This window comes from Brassica napus, chromosome A8 (genome assembly GCF_020379485.1).
Source record: "Brassica napus cultivar Da-Ae chromosome A8, Da-Ae, whole genome shotgun sequence".
In the NCBI taxonomy this organism is placed as follows: Eukaryota; Viridiplantae; Streptophyta; class Magnoliopsida; order Brassicales; family Brassicaceae; genus Brassica; species Brassica napus.
The window spans coordinates 2,586,437-2,603,444 of record NC_063441.1 but is presented as its reverse complement, the minus strand read 5'-3'; the positions used below and the strand labels follow the sequence as shown (position 1 = coordinate 2,603,444).

Sequence of the window (17,008 nt, the reverse complement as noted above, 5' to 3'; positions counted from 1 at the left end):
ATAGAATCATTAACACAAATCATAGTCTAACTAATATAATAGATAAAGAAATGAATGATAAAACCAATGGAGTTCCAATCAATCTCTGAAGGAGAATTGATATTCTCTCCAAACCTAAGAAAAAACAATAGAATAGGATAATAGAAAGAGTGTAGCCGTAAAAATGGCTTAGAAATACATAAATAGGATTTATGGTCGTCCATGGGTATTTGGTAACTTTGTGTGGCTTCTAGGCTTCAATCGGTCTTGAAATATGCTTGGCCCACGTTCTGGCATCACTTTCGATCGATGGCAATGCTGTTTCATCGATCAACATTCATGCATCTCCTCGACATCTTCCTCTTGCGAGGTAGACTGACCACTCTTCAGTAAAACGGGCATAACTTCTGCTACAGGATGATGATTGACCTCAAACCAGCGGCATTAGAAATCTAACTCAAAGATAAGGTCTCCATCCATAGATAAACATCTGACGCATCTGTGCAGTTCTACACCTCAAAAGGCTCCAAAATCACTGTATTTCTCCAGAACGTACCTGAAACTGTAAATACTCTAAAAAGAATCCAAAACATAATAATAGATATCTTAAAACACTTATATACCATGGCTGAAAGTGGGTAAAATCCATGGTATATCAACTCCCCCAAACTTACTCTTTTGCTTGTCCTCAAGAGAAACATGCGAACAGTCTTTCTGAAAAAGGTTTGAAAACAGCAGGGACTCACATGATTTAAAACTTAGAATTATCACCTCTACAATATTGCAATCCACATCTAAGAAGTCCTAATCACAAAAGCACATTATACCATATCCTAGCTTACCAACAAAATTCACCTAGCCAACAACTAAGCAAATCCTGTCTCACATTCCCCTCTACCGACCACATTTCTTAACATAAAAAAATGCAGGCTTTACCTTGGGAGTATCGATCACATGATGCAAGAATTTTCAAACAAGTATCTGGATTTGTAGGTAAAAGTTAGTTCATATATTTTCTCTCTACTAATTTCTCTCTTTAGTCAAAGTCTGTTTCTATTGCAGAATCATTGACCAAAATTGGACAGACTTCCATGAATCAAGCCTTAATGGTGGTTGCCACCAAGTTATATTCACTTCTTTTTGACATATATCCAAAAATTCATGTGAATCGAACCTTGATGATTGCTGCCACCAAGTCCCGTTTGAATTCTTTTTGTTGGAATCCTTATGAACCAAGCCTTAATGGTTGTAGCCACCAAATCTTGTTCGGATTCCACCTAACTAACACCTATTATATATATATATATAATATATATATATATATATATTATATATATAATATATTTTTTTTTTCTTTTTTTCCTTTCTTTTTCGTTTTTTTAACAAATATCTCTTCCTATAAATCTAGGGTCGAAATAAAGAGAGAAAATGTGATAAATCTATACAAGGTTTTACCTTCCAGACTTGTTTGAAGAATCCGATCCCATGCATACCAAGCTCCAAAACAAGCAGTTGTGTCAAGTTTAGTGTTGGAGGTCAGCTTTGGTTCCTTCAAACAATCTCAGCAAGTGTAAAAAGTTGACAGGTTGATCCACTTTAGTATCTTTAGTACTATCTGCAATCAGTAAGTCTAGAATAGTGCTAAAGAGTGGTTAGATAACAAGCAAAAATCTAATAAGTTCATTATCCCCTTCTTGACTCAATAAAACTTTTTTTGAAAACATTTGATAAGACTCACAATAAACTAAGTATCAGTAAAGCTCCCCCTGATTTAAATTACACTGTCCCCAGTGTATATCTAGTCGGAGTTATAGTGATAAATAAGTACACAATTTAACAAGTTAGAATGATATACCTGACCAGATTAAGTGTTGATCGATGGAAAGGAGTTACCATCGGGCGCTGCAGGTAATGTATTGTCGAGCGATATCGACATGCTCTCATCGATCGATATGCTAGGAAATCGTACTCAGATCTCTTTTTTGTTTTTAATATTCTAAATAGCTAACTAAACACAATATTAGTATAACTTCCCCCAGACTTAAACAACACTATCTCCAGTGTTATACAATCTAAGATCGGTGGAGAAATAAAACATAAGGACGATATTTAACAAGGAAAATCGGTATAACTGACTTTGATGTGAGTGTCGACCAACACAATTAAGTGGCGATCAATACTCTTGAAGCTCTGTCGATCGACAGTTAAGTGGCGAACGTTCGATGCTAGTGATGCTATGTCGATCAATGCTAGTGATACTCTGTCGATCGATGTTGCGCAGCCATCATTGATCATCGTGCAAACTCGTCTTCCTCTTATCTATATCCTTTTTTCTAACATAAATAAAACACTAAAAGTCAGTAAATAATAACATCAATTAATTTTTTTTTGATGAACAGTATCCTGCTACAGTAGCTTTGCTACAATAATGCGCTACAGTGATGCAGCTACAGTATCATTCGTCGGTTCTGCTACAGTTTTGATCGATTTCTTTGCCAAAATGTCGATCGACGTTTCCGCTACAATGTCGATCGCTGCTACAGTGATTTCGTTACTGTTCACTTTTTTTTTACCTGCGTAAAAAATAAAAACAAAAATCAGTAACAATTTAACATAAATAAATGAAATTACCTAATAGTGGGTTGCCTCCCACTCAACGCTTTGTTGTAGTCATTTAGCTTGACTTTGGAGATTTGATTTAGTCCGGATGAGGATGTGTACTTGCTCCAAAAACAAGTCTCAGTGTCTCTCTTCCTCATTTTGTTGATGCAGTTGAGAAAAGCTCTTGCAGAAACTTCTTCTTTCTCTCTCAGCTCTGGATCACATAGCACTCTATCTTTGGTAAAAGGTTCAGAATCTCCTTTGCAGCGCACTCTATACTCAAGACTACCCTCTTGACATGGCAAAGGAACTGCTGATGGGGAATATGCATTTGCATTCATGTTATTTTTCTTCTTTCTATTCTTGGTCCTTCCTCCAAACTTAGACTTTTCATCCTCGCGCTGTTCTGATAGTCGGAGGGTGTCGACCGATGCTGAAGGCTTTGTGTCGATCGATTCTGAAGACTGAGAGTCGTCCGATGCTGAAGGTTTAATGTCGATCGATTTTTATGACTGGATGTCGACCGATGCTGCAATTCTAATGTCGACCGACACTGATTCTGGTATTGCGGGCACGCGATTGGAATCAACTGTAGGTCCTGGATCTTCAAACTTCTCTATGCGTGAAATAAGCTCCTCACTTTTCTTCTTTTCCATGGGATCATAGAAGACAGTTTCATCAACATTAGTCATACACATCTTATTTCTCTTAAGATCATAAATTACCCTACTGTAGCCATAAAGGCTCTTCCAAAAAGAAGTGGAGATGTCTTGCCTGATTTGATATCCATAGCATGAAAGTCCACAGGGATAATGCATTCCCTTATCTCCACCATAATATTCTTGATCATGCCTACTGAGTTTACTCGGGAGCTATCTACGAAAGTGAAACTATCTTTAGAAGGTTCCATATTCAGTCTTAATAGCTTAGCAGTGTCTATGGCCATGATGCTGACTGAAGATCCAATATCTCAAAGGGGTTTGGTAAATGGTGGCTATGTATAGAACATGAAATCATAAACTTTCCAGGATCTTGTTCCTTTTTCAGTGTCCTCTTGGGTTTACGGCTGACCTTGTTGAATAGGAGCTCAATATCCTTATCAATCTCTCTGCTCTCAATTTATTTCTTATTGTTTTAAAAAAGATTTTTCTAAGCTTCTTGAATCTTTGTTCGCCATTTTTATATATTACTAGATCGTCTTTCCGCGCTACGCGCGGATAATTGTTCTATAAAATTTCAGTTGAATATGTTATGTGAATATAAGATATTGTAGAACCATTTTCAATTTAAAAACTTATTTTGAATTATAATGGTAGCATATAAAAGCACTTTCAGTGAAGATTCTAAGCTTAGAATTGTATATTATATGTATATATTATACATATTCAATTGTAGGATTATTACCTTTACGGAAAATACAAATCAAATGATCAGAAATAAATATTTTGAGTTACACTTTTTGTAAAATTAAGAACCTATAATTAAATATGAATATATTTATACACATATACGTATTTTGAGAAATCTAAGTCTAGAATTCCTATTGGAGATACTCTAAGATAGATGAAATATTTTGTTTGTATACATGCTTGAATAAAAAATCAAATTATTACAAACATATGTATAAAAGATTTTTTTTCCAATAACACGCTTATAAATATCATTCTAAGTTCACGTCATCAGTTTGAAATTAATATCTGAATTTTGTTTTTAAGACTGAAACCATTTTGAATATGTTTGGTTTTGCCGTATTGACTTTAGTAAAACAAAAAAAAAATAATGTAAAATTAATTATAAGCACAATTCTCTTAAATATTTTTGAAGTTTTTTTTTACCAACAGAGTTCCAAAGAGGAAATGTTCAAAATAGATTTAATTAAGGAGGCAAAAGATCATTTTACATTTTTCCCTCACTTGCTCTATAGATATATAAATATAAATAATTATTTTATTTTTATAGTTCTTAAATTATATGTTTTCTAATTTGAATATTTATAAATTTAAATTTTCTTTTTGAAAGGCGAAATGATTTTTTAATTTTTTAATTTTTAATTCTAAATATTTATTTATTTATTTAAAAAAATAATCTCATCTCCAAAATTCATCCCTCAAATCTAGACTCTAAATTTATATTAGTTAACGCTAACAGTATAAATATCTATTTACTCTTTAATAAAACAAATAATAGGATGATTTCTAATCGTGTTATTCATTGGAAACTATTTTGGTGAGAATATTAAAAAGATCAAGCCATACCTCTTTGCCATAAATAACAGATCAAGCCCTATGTGAATCTTTCTTTTTGCAGGATTCGAAGCTGTAGATGGAGCCAAGCAACCCCTTTTTTCTTATCCATGGAACTGGTGGTCGATTCAGTTGGAGCTTTGGTTGTGATTTTGCTGGATTCTTAGACATGGAAGCTACCAGAGGAGATTTGGATTCGGAGGAGAGATGAAACCTCTGCAGCAGCGAGAAAACCTGTTTTGATCAAAACAAATAAACCAGAGTCGAAATTTTTTAATTTGTTTCATACCCTAAAGGCCTGAAAGTTGAGGTGAATATTGTTTAGCTGTTATCGACAAACTTTGGACCTGCATAGAAACTGACCATATAAGAAGCAAAGAGGACAAAGAAAGAAACTATTTGAAATCGATACCACTGAATATGTTGTTTCAAAGGACCTTCACATTGGTTCGTATATATTTTCATCCCTTTCTCCTCTGGAAAAAATGAAGCAAACGTTCTTATGCTCTGGACGGCATCGTTCGATGCATCACTCGCATCCTCGTACGTTATCTGCTAATACCTTTCAATATTTTTCATCAAAGAAAACACATAAAGTTTTGTATCGGAACTATCTCTAGAAAAGGACAAATCAGATATTTGCTTTTGTTACCTTTGCATTTGCATTCAAGTCAGCCATGTATATATGAACGTTAAGCTTGTTTAGCAAAAGCATCTCTAGATCGGTAAAAGATAACCAAACTGAGTAAGGGTAAATGATGATGATAACCTTAATCCACAGAGAGGACGTGTGATCGTCACCAATCCCTATAATCAAATCGTAGCTGTTCCAAGCTCTGCTGTTTCCGACACTCTGCCTCCTGTTGCTGGTTCTCTCAGCGAGTACTTCATTGTTCCTGAATTTTAAGCCATGCTTGAGAATTTATTTGAGACTGATTCCAACAGATATGGAACGCCTCCAGCTCGGAGAGATGCTGTTGAGGCTTTGGCTAATGTAAAAATCCAAAGGTCACTCTCTATTTCTCAGATGAGTTTGAAGCGTTGGAAACCCTAAATCTCCCGTTATTATTATTTTTTTTTACTAACCCATTCATAAATCCCAAAACACGTAAACAAAAAAAAATTATGAAATTCAGGGATTTAGAATATAAAGCCATACCTCTTTGCCATAAATAACAGATCAAGCCCTATGAGGATCTTTCTTTTTGCAGGATTCAAAGCTGTAGATGGAGTCAAGCAACCCCTTTTTTCTTATCCATGGAACTGGTGGTCGATTCAGTTGGAGCTTTAGTGGTGATTTTGCTGGATTTGGAACTTAACATGTTTATTGAAGATGAGAATTTAATTGTAAGGTATATGAAGAGATTGAAACTCTTGTCTTTCTGGTTTGTGTAGGCAGCGAAGAAGTTTAGCTACGTTTCATTTTTTTTCAAAGAAATATGATGTGGATTTTACAAAATGACATGGCAATTTAATAACATATGATTAGTTGATTTAATTGGCTGAGGTGGATAGCCTAAGAAGCTTTTATTAGTCCCTTTTAGTATATATATATATATATATATATATATATATATATATATATATATATATATTAGGCCTTTAATCATTAGTAACATCGTGATGTCGTGTAAGACATAAATCAGAGAAGAACAAAAATATTGGCCGATTTGATGCCAAGCTCATTTATATTTCAAATTAATTCATTGAGCCTTTTTAATATTGGGAAAATTTGGAGAAATACACTTATATAAGATTTTAATTTGAAAATTACACTATCATTTAAGTTTTTTGAAAAATACACTTTGGTATATATGAGTTTACTAAAGTAGCCCAGAATATTTAATATTATTATCATATTTATTATCATAATTTATTTAAGAAAATATTACCCTTAGACATACTTCTAAGCCTCCCCATTACACTTTGACATACTTACAGCATGTGAGGTACTTCTAAGCAATGAAAAGTCACCAATACCCTTTGTATTCTAAATCGAGCAAACTAGGACCGGTCATTATCTATTTACTTTTCTCCTTTTTTTCATAATTAAGCACTTTCTTTTTCATTATTTTGCCAAAGCTAATTTTCTCCAAAACTCTAATTTCTTGAACTCATCAAACCGATTGAATTCTCCATTTCCAATTGAGTAGTCTATGTTCTCCTTCTTCCTCAATCAAATCCACCATCAATTATACTGTTTCTCTTCGACATCAATCACGATACGAAACCAGTCGCGTCTACTTGATTGTGTCATAGTCCGGCGAAGATTTGCGGTTGCCAAACCGAATCAATATCTGGCTTCTTCCCCAAAAATGACAGGTTTTAACTTTCTTTAATTGTCACAATTTCAGATCTATTACTATGTTGTAAACCCTAAATCTCATCTAATTTCCACTCTACCTTCATGTGGCCGTAGATAACAGCGACACTTCCCGCCGAGATTCCAATCTACCCGAACGACTCTTTGCTACTGACAGATATCCCAGGAGAAGATTGAACATCTACTCCAAACCAAAAAGCATTTGTTGCCTTACACATCTTCTCCAATTTTTGTATTTTTCTCTACTTTTGATGTCTCAAATTCTAAATCTAACTGTTCTTAAATCTCACATCTACTTGAACGGCTCTTCATCACTAACAGGTATCCAAGGAAACAATAGAAGATCTACTTCAGACCCAACATCCTCTATCTCCTTAGGAATGTTCTACGTAACTTTAACCACACGGTTTCTAACCATGACCACACGATCTCTGGCCACGACCACACACTCTCTAGCCATGACCTCAACACTTCTAACTCTGCCCACATCACTACCTCTCTTGACCACACCAAACCTGCATACAAAATTATGTCGTCAACCATTAATCTCTTGACCACACCTTATCCAGAACAAAACGTGTGTGTGTGTTCGAACACTAGCAAGAAGAAACGCATAATACTTACTAACCTCAGCCCTCAGATTTCTCTTTATTATCTTTAATCCAACGGCTATTACGAAAGTCCACCACTCAATAAAGTTACCAATTAATTGCAACAAGAGAACTCTAACTAGTGTTTACCTTTTATAAACTTGGTCGTAACTATTAATACTCACAGGGGTATGATGGGAATCTCAACTCAACACAGAAGGCCAAAAGTACACCACCAGCATAAAGTACCTTAAAGTGTTATATACCCAGCCCAAAGTATGTCTACATGTAATGCTCTCTTTATTTAATATTTAAATTAACAGTTTCAACAATAATAAGATATGTTTTTTAAAAGGAAATCTTTATAATATCTATACAATATCTTAAATTTTGAACTGTTTGGGAAAAAACAGGCGACATGTCTTCTTCTCTTCTTTCCGTGCAAGCCATTTTTCTCTAGTTTGATACTTTATTCTTTCTATACCTAAGTGTATTTTGATGGTTTTGTGTGTTCTAGACCTTTGTCTTCGGATTTGGTTTTGATTGTCTAGGTATTGGTAATTTTTTTAGTTTTGATTTTGTAATAAATTTGATTATTTTCACTTCTCACCAAAATAACACTTTCGTTCACCACCACTCTGTAATGCACACTGGTGAAAAATAGAGATTCCAAATAAAAACACTCTAGCAAGAAGTTGATAATGTTCGAAGCTCTGTAATGCACACTTTTCACCTTTGTATCAATACCTGATAATGTTCGAAGCTCATTATCACATACCAACAAAATATCATTCAACACACAAAGAAGCAAGAATCATGTGAGTTTTATTTTGTTTTTGAATTGCACACACTTGATAAACTTTGATGCATGAAAGAGACAGAGAGCTAACATGCCACAAAGCTTTTGAAACAAAATTCTGGAAAAGAATGGGACGCGGGTTCGGGAGAGAGAGAGAGAGAGAGAGAGAGAGAGAGAGAGAGAGAGAGAGAGAGAGAGAGAGAGAGATAGATAGAGAGAGAGAGAGAGAGAGAGAGAGAGAGAGAGAGAGAGAGAGAGAGAGGAGAGAGAGAGAGAGATCTCGAGAGAGAGAGAGAGAGAGAGAGATCGAGAGAGAGCTAGCTCGAATCTCCTCTCTCTCTCTCGCTCTCTCTCTCTCTCTTCTCTATCCTCGATCGTTTTTCTAATAATATTCTTATTTTAACTTCGAATTTATATTTTTAATTATTAAAATATATAATCTTGATGAAAATGTCTTTTCACATTTAAAAAAGTGTAGTTTTCAAAAAATAAAAAATATATTTTTTTTTTCAAATTTCAAACTATTTATAGAGTATTATTCAAATTGTCCCTTTATATTTCACAAATATTATTATTTTAAATTATTTATTTTTATCCTTGTAATTTTATATCTCACAAATATTTCACATGTAAAAAAATTTAAATTCAATCAGTTTTAGTTCATAACTAAAAATGGGACACGAAACTCTATCTTAATTTGGTTTCCTTTCTATATTTGTCATTTTACATCAAAGACAAAAGGAGTGAAAACAAAATCCAAACCGGAGGAGACTAAAAAAAAAAAAAGAAATCTAAAAACAATATCCAAACTGAAGCTCAAATGTTACAAAATTATGGGATTCTAAAAACTTCATTCTAAGACTTACTCCACAATCATTTCATGTCCCTATGTGTAGTAGATACGTCAAATCTCGAAGGTAGAAGCAATTCCTGCAACAATACATTTCATTAGTAATCCATCACGTTGTTTCAATCATCAAGAGCAAATGCTGTCTTTAGTTCTTACATGTGTTTCTCATGTATCCAAAACGGCGTTTTCCTCCACTCAACATTTCCCAACTCGAGCAGCTCATATGAACAACCCGTCCTTCTCTTGTAGATCTTAGGCACATTCCACTGCTTCTACCATAATTAAAAATTTCACCGAGTGTTCTCGACTTCTCTCCTATGCTTCCTCCTACATAGTTCCCATTGAACCCTCCATTTAATTCAGCTTTTAATAAGTAACTCATACCACCATTATTCACCCTATAGTTGATTTTGGTTGACAGAACCATTGAGGCTACTGTCACTTTTGTTCAATGACGTGTCATCATCTCTTGAAACTGCCTTATTTGCTTCTGCTCGCACACACCGCTAAGATTAACAATTCTTAAACACTACAAATTTGCCATAGTAGTACCACTATTTCATAATGAATCTGAAATCATGCACTGGCAGAAATGTAGCATTGCAAATTAGAACCACATGATTCGGAGTTAGTTGTACTGTGTAACATTCGTCTGCTATATTAGTACTGATAGATGAAGCGACAAAGAAACAGCTGCAAGAGCCAACAGACATAAAGCACTATAGAAGACTCTAAAGCAAGTTGCTTTAAGCAACCAACTTTGAGCAATACGTGTTTATTTATTATTCAAACAGATATTTTCTTTCTCTTCACTGAAACAAAAAAAAGAGCTTGTTTTTAAGGAAATAATCATGGAATCGTCCGGAGATTGTCAAACTTACATTCAAATCGGAAAATAAAACTTGGGAGTTAGCCATTTCTTAGAAAATAAGTTTATTTTGTTGTTCGAACATATTGATAAGATGATTCGGAGAGGAGGAGTGCTGACCTTTTTATACCCGCAGATACACCGCCTCACATGAAGAATCTGGAAGCGTTTTGGTGACGAAGACGAAGATCAGATGTGGCGATGAACCCTAAATTATATTCTTCGCGTAAAGGATAATTACGGTTCACTCTATTGGACTGGCCGTCTGGTATAACCATCAAAACATAAGCCTCGATTCTATATTTTATCATCCAAAACAAACTGAATTAAGGAATAATTACCTATTTAAACAAAACATTTTTGGTTTTAAATGGATTCCGGACATCCCTATCCAAATTATTCAACATCTAAAATAATCGATCCAAACTAAATCAAATATTTGAGTCCTGATAATAAAATAGAGTAAAATTGTAGTGAGTTGACATTATACTTCCTATATTTTGTAAATATAATCATTTATTTATTTTCAAAACAAAAAAATATTTTACATTTTTAATGTAACTTTAAATATTAAATTTATCTTTTACTCTTTCGGTTTCAAAAGAGTGATATTTTATCATTGTTTCTTGTTACACAAATAGTGTCATTTAAGAATTTTAATGAAATTTATACTTATTTTAAGATTAATAGTTAGAAAAAGTATTAATTATATATATAATTTTATTTATCTCAGATAATACTGGTTAAATATGTGTAAATAAAAATAAATAAATATATTTCAGTAGTTTTAAAAAAATATTATAGGATAGCTTCTTTTATTATTTTCATCAAAACCAAAAAACAAAAAAAAATGCCTAAAAGAAGTTTCATTAAAGAGTAAATATACATTTATACTAATAATTTAATAAATCAAAACTTAAGAGTTAGAGTTAAGAGATGATTTTAGAGGTGAGTTTAAAATTCTAAATAATAAATAAATATTTAAAATTTAGGATTTAAAAATAGTTTCAAAATTCATTTTCAAATTCAACAAAACAAATTAAAAATTTTTGAATTAGAGTGTTAAAAAAATAAATTAAAAAATTTGAATTAAAAAACATATAATTCGAAACTGTATAAATATTATTTTTATTATTAATTAATTTATATTTATATATATAAAGCAGAGAGTAGAATTTTTTTTTAGTTTTGTTTATAAAATATCTTTTGGTCATTATCTCCTTGGAATTCTTTTGGTTAATTTTTTTTTAAAAACAAGCGAAGAAATACATTCTGAATAATCAAAAGATTATTATTTAATTTTTAGCGATATTATTAAAAAAAATTATTAGCTAATCGTGTATTTAAACAAAGAAATATTAGTATATTTTGTAATATTTAATTTTTCTAAAATATGTCAAAATGGAATTCTATACATGAGTAATATATTAATTATTACATTTGAGCTTTGAAAGACTTGGTCTTACGCCAAAAAAAAAAAAAAAAAAAGACTTGGTCTTAGGCTCAACAAAATTTTCACTGGGATTTTATGTGATTTGTTAGATACGAGTTTGGAGGACTGATCCTTCTCACAATCGGAAGTCCCTCACAATCTCTCGCTGGATTACAACGTGAAGTGCATCTACTTACTAATTCAGTTTCTTAACGTTGTTCTCAAACCTTTTTGACGTCAGGAAGCAAACCTTCGGCTTCGGAGAGACCTTTCAAGGATTGTAGTGTTTACCAAAAACGTTTGCCGATTCGAGCTGGTGCTTGGATGAATTGGTGGAGATCATGAGGTGCAGAGTGGAACGAGGGCTATGTTGGAATTGTGTGAGTCCATATCCAACTCTTTATTATCCGATGAGTACAATATTGTTCACTTTGGGCTTAAGAGGCTGGCCCGCATGGATTTACTTTTGGTTTCCATTCCAAAAGGTCTCGTACTATTAGAGTTGGACATCTCTTTATATATTAGACACTCTTTGTCTAATTATCCAATATGGGACTTGGATTGACATCTCTCATTCTCCCCCTCAAGCCAAGGACCACACACCTTGTGTCCTTATCTCTAGCGAATCACCTCGCTGCCTTGTCGCATCTTCGACATTCGACACTCTTAGTCGCAAGGTTACTTTGAGTTGCTTTGAGAATGTTCTTCCCACAATTTCAGGATCTTCTGACTAATCTCTGCCGAACCTCCCTTTCCACCTTGAAGGGTCCCATTTTTACTCGAAGGGTATTTTGGTCTTCTTGCAGATTTCTCGTCAACCTCTCTGATACCAATTGTTGGGATTTATTACGTCCCATGTCCAACTCTATATTCTCTGATACCAATTGTTGGAATTGTGTGAGCCCATGTCCAACTCTTTATTATTCGATGAGTACGATATTGTCCACTTTGGGCCTAGGAGGCTGGCCCGCATTGATTTACTTTTGGTTTTCATCCCAAAAGGCTTCGTACTATTAGAGTTTGACATCTCTTTATATATTAGACACTCCTTGTTTAATTATCCAATGTGGAACTTGGATTGACATCTCTCAGACTAGTCGTGATATCTATTTTGTTGTTGAATTTAGAGTCAGAGGAAGTGATCATGGTAGGGGCTGGGGTCCATCTGGAGTTGGTAAGACTACCATCGGACGAGCTCTGTTTAGTCATCTCTACTGGCAGTTCCAAGGCAGCATTTTCATTGATAAGACCTAGGAGAATTTAATTTACAACGGCCAAGTCAGACGACTATAACACGCATTTGTGCTTGCAAACACAGTTTCTGGCTGAGGTTTTGGACCAAATCGGACATAAAGATACATTTGTATTGGTGCGGTCGAAGAAAGGTTAGGGCATAAGAGAGTTCTTGTCGTTTTTGATGATGTGGATGATCAAGTCCTCTTAAATGGATTGGTGGGGAAAACTACATGGTATGGTCCTAGAAGTAGAATTGTTGTGATTTCAAAAGATAGGGAGCTTATAAGGACCCGCCGAATTAATTTTGATCGCATTTATGAGGTGGGTTCCCCGTCTGAAGAGCTAACTTTCCAGATGTTCTGTCGTCATACTTCTTGATGTGAACAGTGAGTTTCTACTTATTCGTCATTTAATTGAGCATGTCCATCTTTGGTCTTTGTTTAAATTTATGATTTTCCCCTCCTAATATTTTTCAGGGTACTAAAAGTGTTTTGGGCATATTTTCGAACTTGTCTTAAATCAAGGATATGTTTTCCATTAGTAAAAAACACATTCGAGGAGATGAAAAACCCTTCGGTTGTCGGTTGCGGTTGTGATCCTCAGGTTTAGACTAAACCATCGGACTTCTCTGAGCCGCAAGTGCGACTAGGGTTTTCGTTCCTGGTCCACGCCGCCGACTGGCCTCACGCCGGTTGACGAGAAATCCCCCCCCCCTCCTTCTCTTCTTTTCCTCTTGGTCTCTCTCTCTTCTGTCTCTCCATGGCAGACGCCGCAGTCCCCCTCTCTCCAACGCTGCCAGATCCCCCCGACCCATCTCTTCCAGATCCACTGCCCGAATCCTCAATTCCACCTCACGCAGAGTCTCCGCCCCTTTTCCGTGCTTCTTCACCTTCGCCTCTCACCCCAAAGAGTGCCGCTTCCACAGATCTACTCCTCCAAAAAACCTCGATTCCAGCAGAGATCCCTTCCACCGCCGTACCTTCGTACGCTGCTTGGTTCAAGGCTTCCCTCAGGAACCTTCGAAAGATATCCTCTCCCACCTTCCTAGAGGATGGTACGCCGGTAGTTCAGGCGCCGGAATCAGTTCTCCTCTCCACCTCAGAGCTCTGGAAGGATCACATTGTTGCTCACTTCCACGGTGCTATTCCTCCGTCAAAAAAAAAAAAAAAAAAAAAAAAAAAAAATCTTCGATGACCTCAATCCAGTCTGGGGAAAATTCGGCAAGATTACAGTTCGAGTAACATCCGAGACCTCTTGCCTCATACTCGTCCCATCAATACAAACACGTGAGTGGGTCTTAGAGGTTGGATATTGGCAAGCAGGCCATTGTGCATTCTCTGTTTTTCCTTGGTCCGCTGAAGGCAACCTGGCTCCTCAAGACCTGAAGACAGCTCCGACATGGGTTATACTGAAGAATGTTCCTCCTCAGCTCTATTCCTTAGATGGTATTAGCGTGATAGCCAGTGGCATTGGCGAGCCTCTCCACACAGAAAAATCGCGTCTTGACCCATATAATTTTGGTGACACCAAGATAAAAGTGGAGATTGATCTAGAAGGAACTCTCCCAGCCGTGGTAGAAGTGAGAGATACCACAGGTTATTCAGTTAGAGTCAAGGCAGAATACCCGAGTTTACCTCCCAAGTGCTGCAACTGCGGGCGCTTTGGTCACTACCTTAACCGCTGCCTGATGCCTCCTCAGAAACATAAGCATTCAGGGTATCACAAACAACAACTCATCTCCTCTGAAGTCGCCAAGGTATCTACGGATCTACCGTTGGCTGAGAATAACAGCACTGAAGAGGTAAAGGAAGTTCCTCTGGAGACTAAGTTAACAGGACCGAGCAAAAGATCCTTACGGAGAAGAAGATCACGCTCCAGATCCCGTGCTAGAAATGCTGCCTCCAGCAATAAACATCAGTCTGACAAAACTCTTGTGGCCCATCACCCAGAACAGAGTGAAGCTTCATTACTGGTAGAAGATCACAACATCCAAGCTCCTCAAGACACTATGTTACAGAATGAAAGCTCATCGGCTGGTATTGTGGTCCCACCAAGTTCGCTAGAATATCACACTCCTGACGTTATGGCACCGGAAAGTAATGTTCCACCCCTGCCCTGTGATGGGGCCGAGGATAATGATGGCTCGTGGCAGTTGAGTCAGTCAAAGAAGTCGAAGAGAGCTCAGCGACAAGGAGAGCTATGGCGTTCCCCGTCAGCTACACCAGCCAAAATACTCAGGTTCAGAGTCCGATCCCAAGCTGCGGCTTTGGGTCGACGACTCTAACTCTGGAAGCGCAGCTTTCCCCCCCTTTTTTGTTGTAAATATGAAGATCTTCTGTTGGAATATAAGAGGATTTAACAACGTAGATCGTCAGCGGATAGTTAGGAGATGGATTAACACTAATCAGCCATTAGTAGGCTCCTTTATTGAAACTCACGTTAGAGAAGAGAATGCTTCGAGTATTGTTCAGGCAGTTGTTCCGGGTTGGAGATTCGTTAACAATTATCAGATGTCTGATGGAGGGCGAATATGGGTTCTTTGGGATCCGAATGTGTCCGTAATGATATACAAAAAATCAGCTCAGTCAATAATATGCGGGGTGTTTGATCGGGTGTCAAATATAGCCTTCACTGTTATCTTTGTCTATGCCTATAACATGGCTGTTCAGAGGAGAGAACTTTGGTCAGAATTGAGAGAAGTGTGCAATTTAGCAGTGGTGAAGAATCAGCCTACACTTGTACTGGGAGATTTTAATCAGATCTTGACAGCAGATGAGCACTACTCCATTAGCCCTTACACTCTCCCGGTGAGTGGCATGGAGGAGTTTCAGGATTGTCTAGCCGATAGTGATCTGGTGGACTTGGAAGTCCGGGGTACATTGTTCACTTGGGGTAATGGTCAGCCTGAGGATCCGATTCTACGGAAACTGGATAGAGCGTTGGGAAATGAGAAGTGGAGGGAACAGTTTTCAGATGTATTTGCTCTCTTTGATTCACCGGGGGATTCTGATCACTCCCCATGCGTGATAGATCTTAATGTCAACTTAAGAAGCAGGAAGACTAGTTTCAAGTACTTCTCCTTCTTGGCAATGCATCCAAAATTTCTAGATTCTATCAAGTCTGCTTGGGAGGAAGAGATCCCCGTTGGATCAAAGATGTTTTCTCTTGGTCAGAAGCTCGGTCATGCTAAAAAGGCGTGTCGGAAACTTAATAAAGAGGGGTTTAGCAACATCCAACAGAGGGCCAAGGAAGCTTTGCAGAAGCTGAAAGAAGTTCAATCCCGGTTAATGACTCACCCTTCAGATAGTCTATTCCGTGAGGAGTTCGTCGCCAGAAAAGAGTGGAGGTTCTTTGAGAAAGCAGAGGGTATCTTCTTTAGAAAAAAGGCCAGAATTCGGTGGCTAACACTTGGGGATGCAAATACTACCTTCTATCATAAATCAGTGATCGCGCACCAAGCCCGTAATGCCATCCAGTACTTAATGGATGATAACAATCAAAGAGTGGAACAAAAGGAGGAAGTGCAGAGTTTAGCAGTACAATATTTTCAGAATCTTTTGGGCACTGAGAATCCGAATGTTCAACCATTCACAGTCGAAGAACTACAGCGCATCATTCCTTATCGGTTCCCTTCCGAGTGGACTGATGAGTTTGTAGCGATCCCATCAGCGGAAGAGATAACTTCACTCATCTTCAGTATGCCAAAGAGTAAAGCCCCTGGGCCTGATGGATACTCAGCAGAATTCTTTTGGGATACATGGTCTGTTGTCGGGCCTGACACGATAGCGGCAGTGCAGGAGTTCTTCTCCAGCAGAAGAATGCTCAAAAGATTCAATGCAACGACAATTTCTCTGATTCCTAAGGTCACTGGAGCGGACAGACTGAATCAATTTCGACCAATATCTCTTTGTTCCACCTTGTACAAGGTGATTGCAAGGATAATCAAGAACCGGCTGAGGCGCATCGTCCCTGAGGCTGTTCAACTCAATCAGGTAGGCTTTGTACAAGGAAGACTGCTTTGTGAGAATGTTCTTCTTGCATCTGAGCTGGTTACGGACTTCGATAAACCAGATGACACAACCAGAGG

At 36.6% G+C, this 17,008-nt stretch overlaps 2 long non-coding RNA genes across 3 annotated transcripts; both read right to left on the bottom strand.

The window, feature by feature from the left end:
- Positions 1–4,835: 4,835 nt before the first annotated feature.
- On the bottom strand, positions 4,836–6,384 carry LOC106443908. Of its 2 annotated transcripts, none has more exons than XR_001288117.3 (4): positions 5,983–6,384; positions 5,236–5,719; positions 5,113–5,170; positions 4,836–5,039 (listed from the first exon to the last, which is right to left on the bottom strand). It is a non-coding gene; the product is annotated as an uncharacterized LOC106443908 (long non-coding RNA). The 2 variants fall into 2 exon arrangements; XR_002664014.2 differs by having other exon boundaries at positions 5,261–5,719.
- Positions 6,385–9,223: 2,839 nt separating this feature from the next.
- On the bottom strand, positions 9,224–10,519 carry LOC125576986. The gene is made up of 2 exons (XR_007315305.1): positions 9,542–10,519; positions 9,224–9,465 (listed from the first exon to the last, which is right to left on the bottom strand). It is a non-coding gene; the product is annotated as an uncharacterized LOC125576986 (long non-coding RNA).
- Between the last annotated feature and the right edge of the window lie 6,489 nt (positions 10,520–17,008).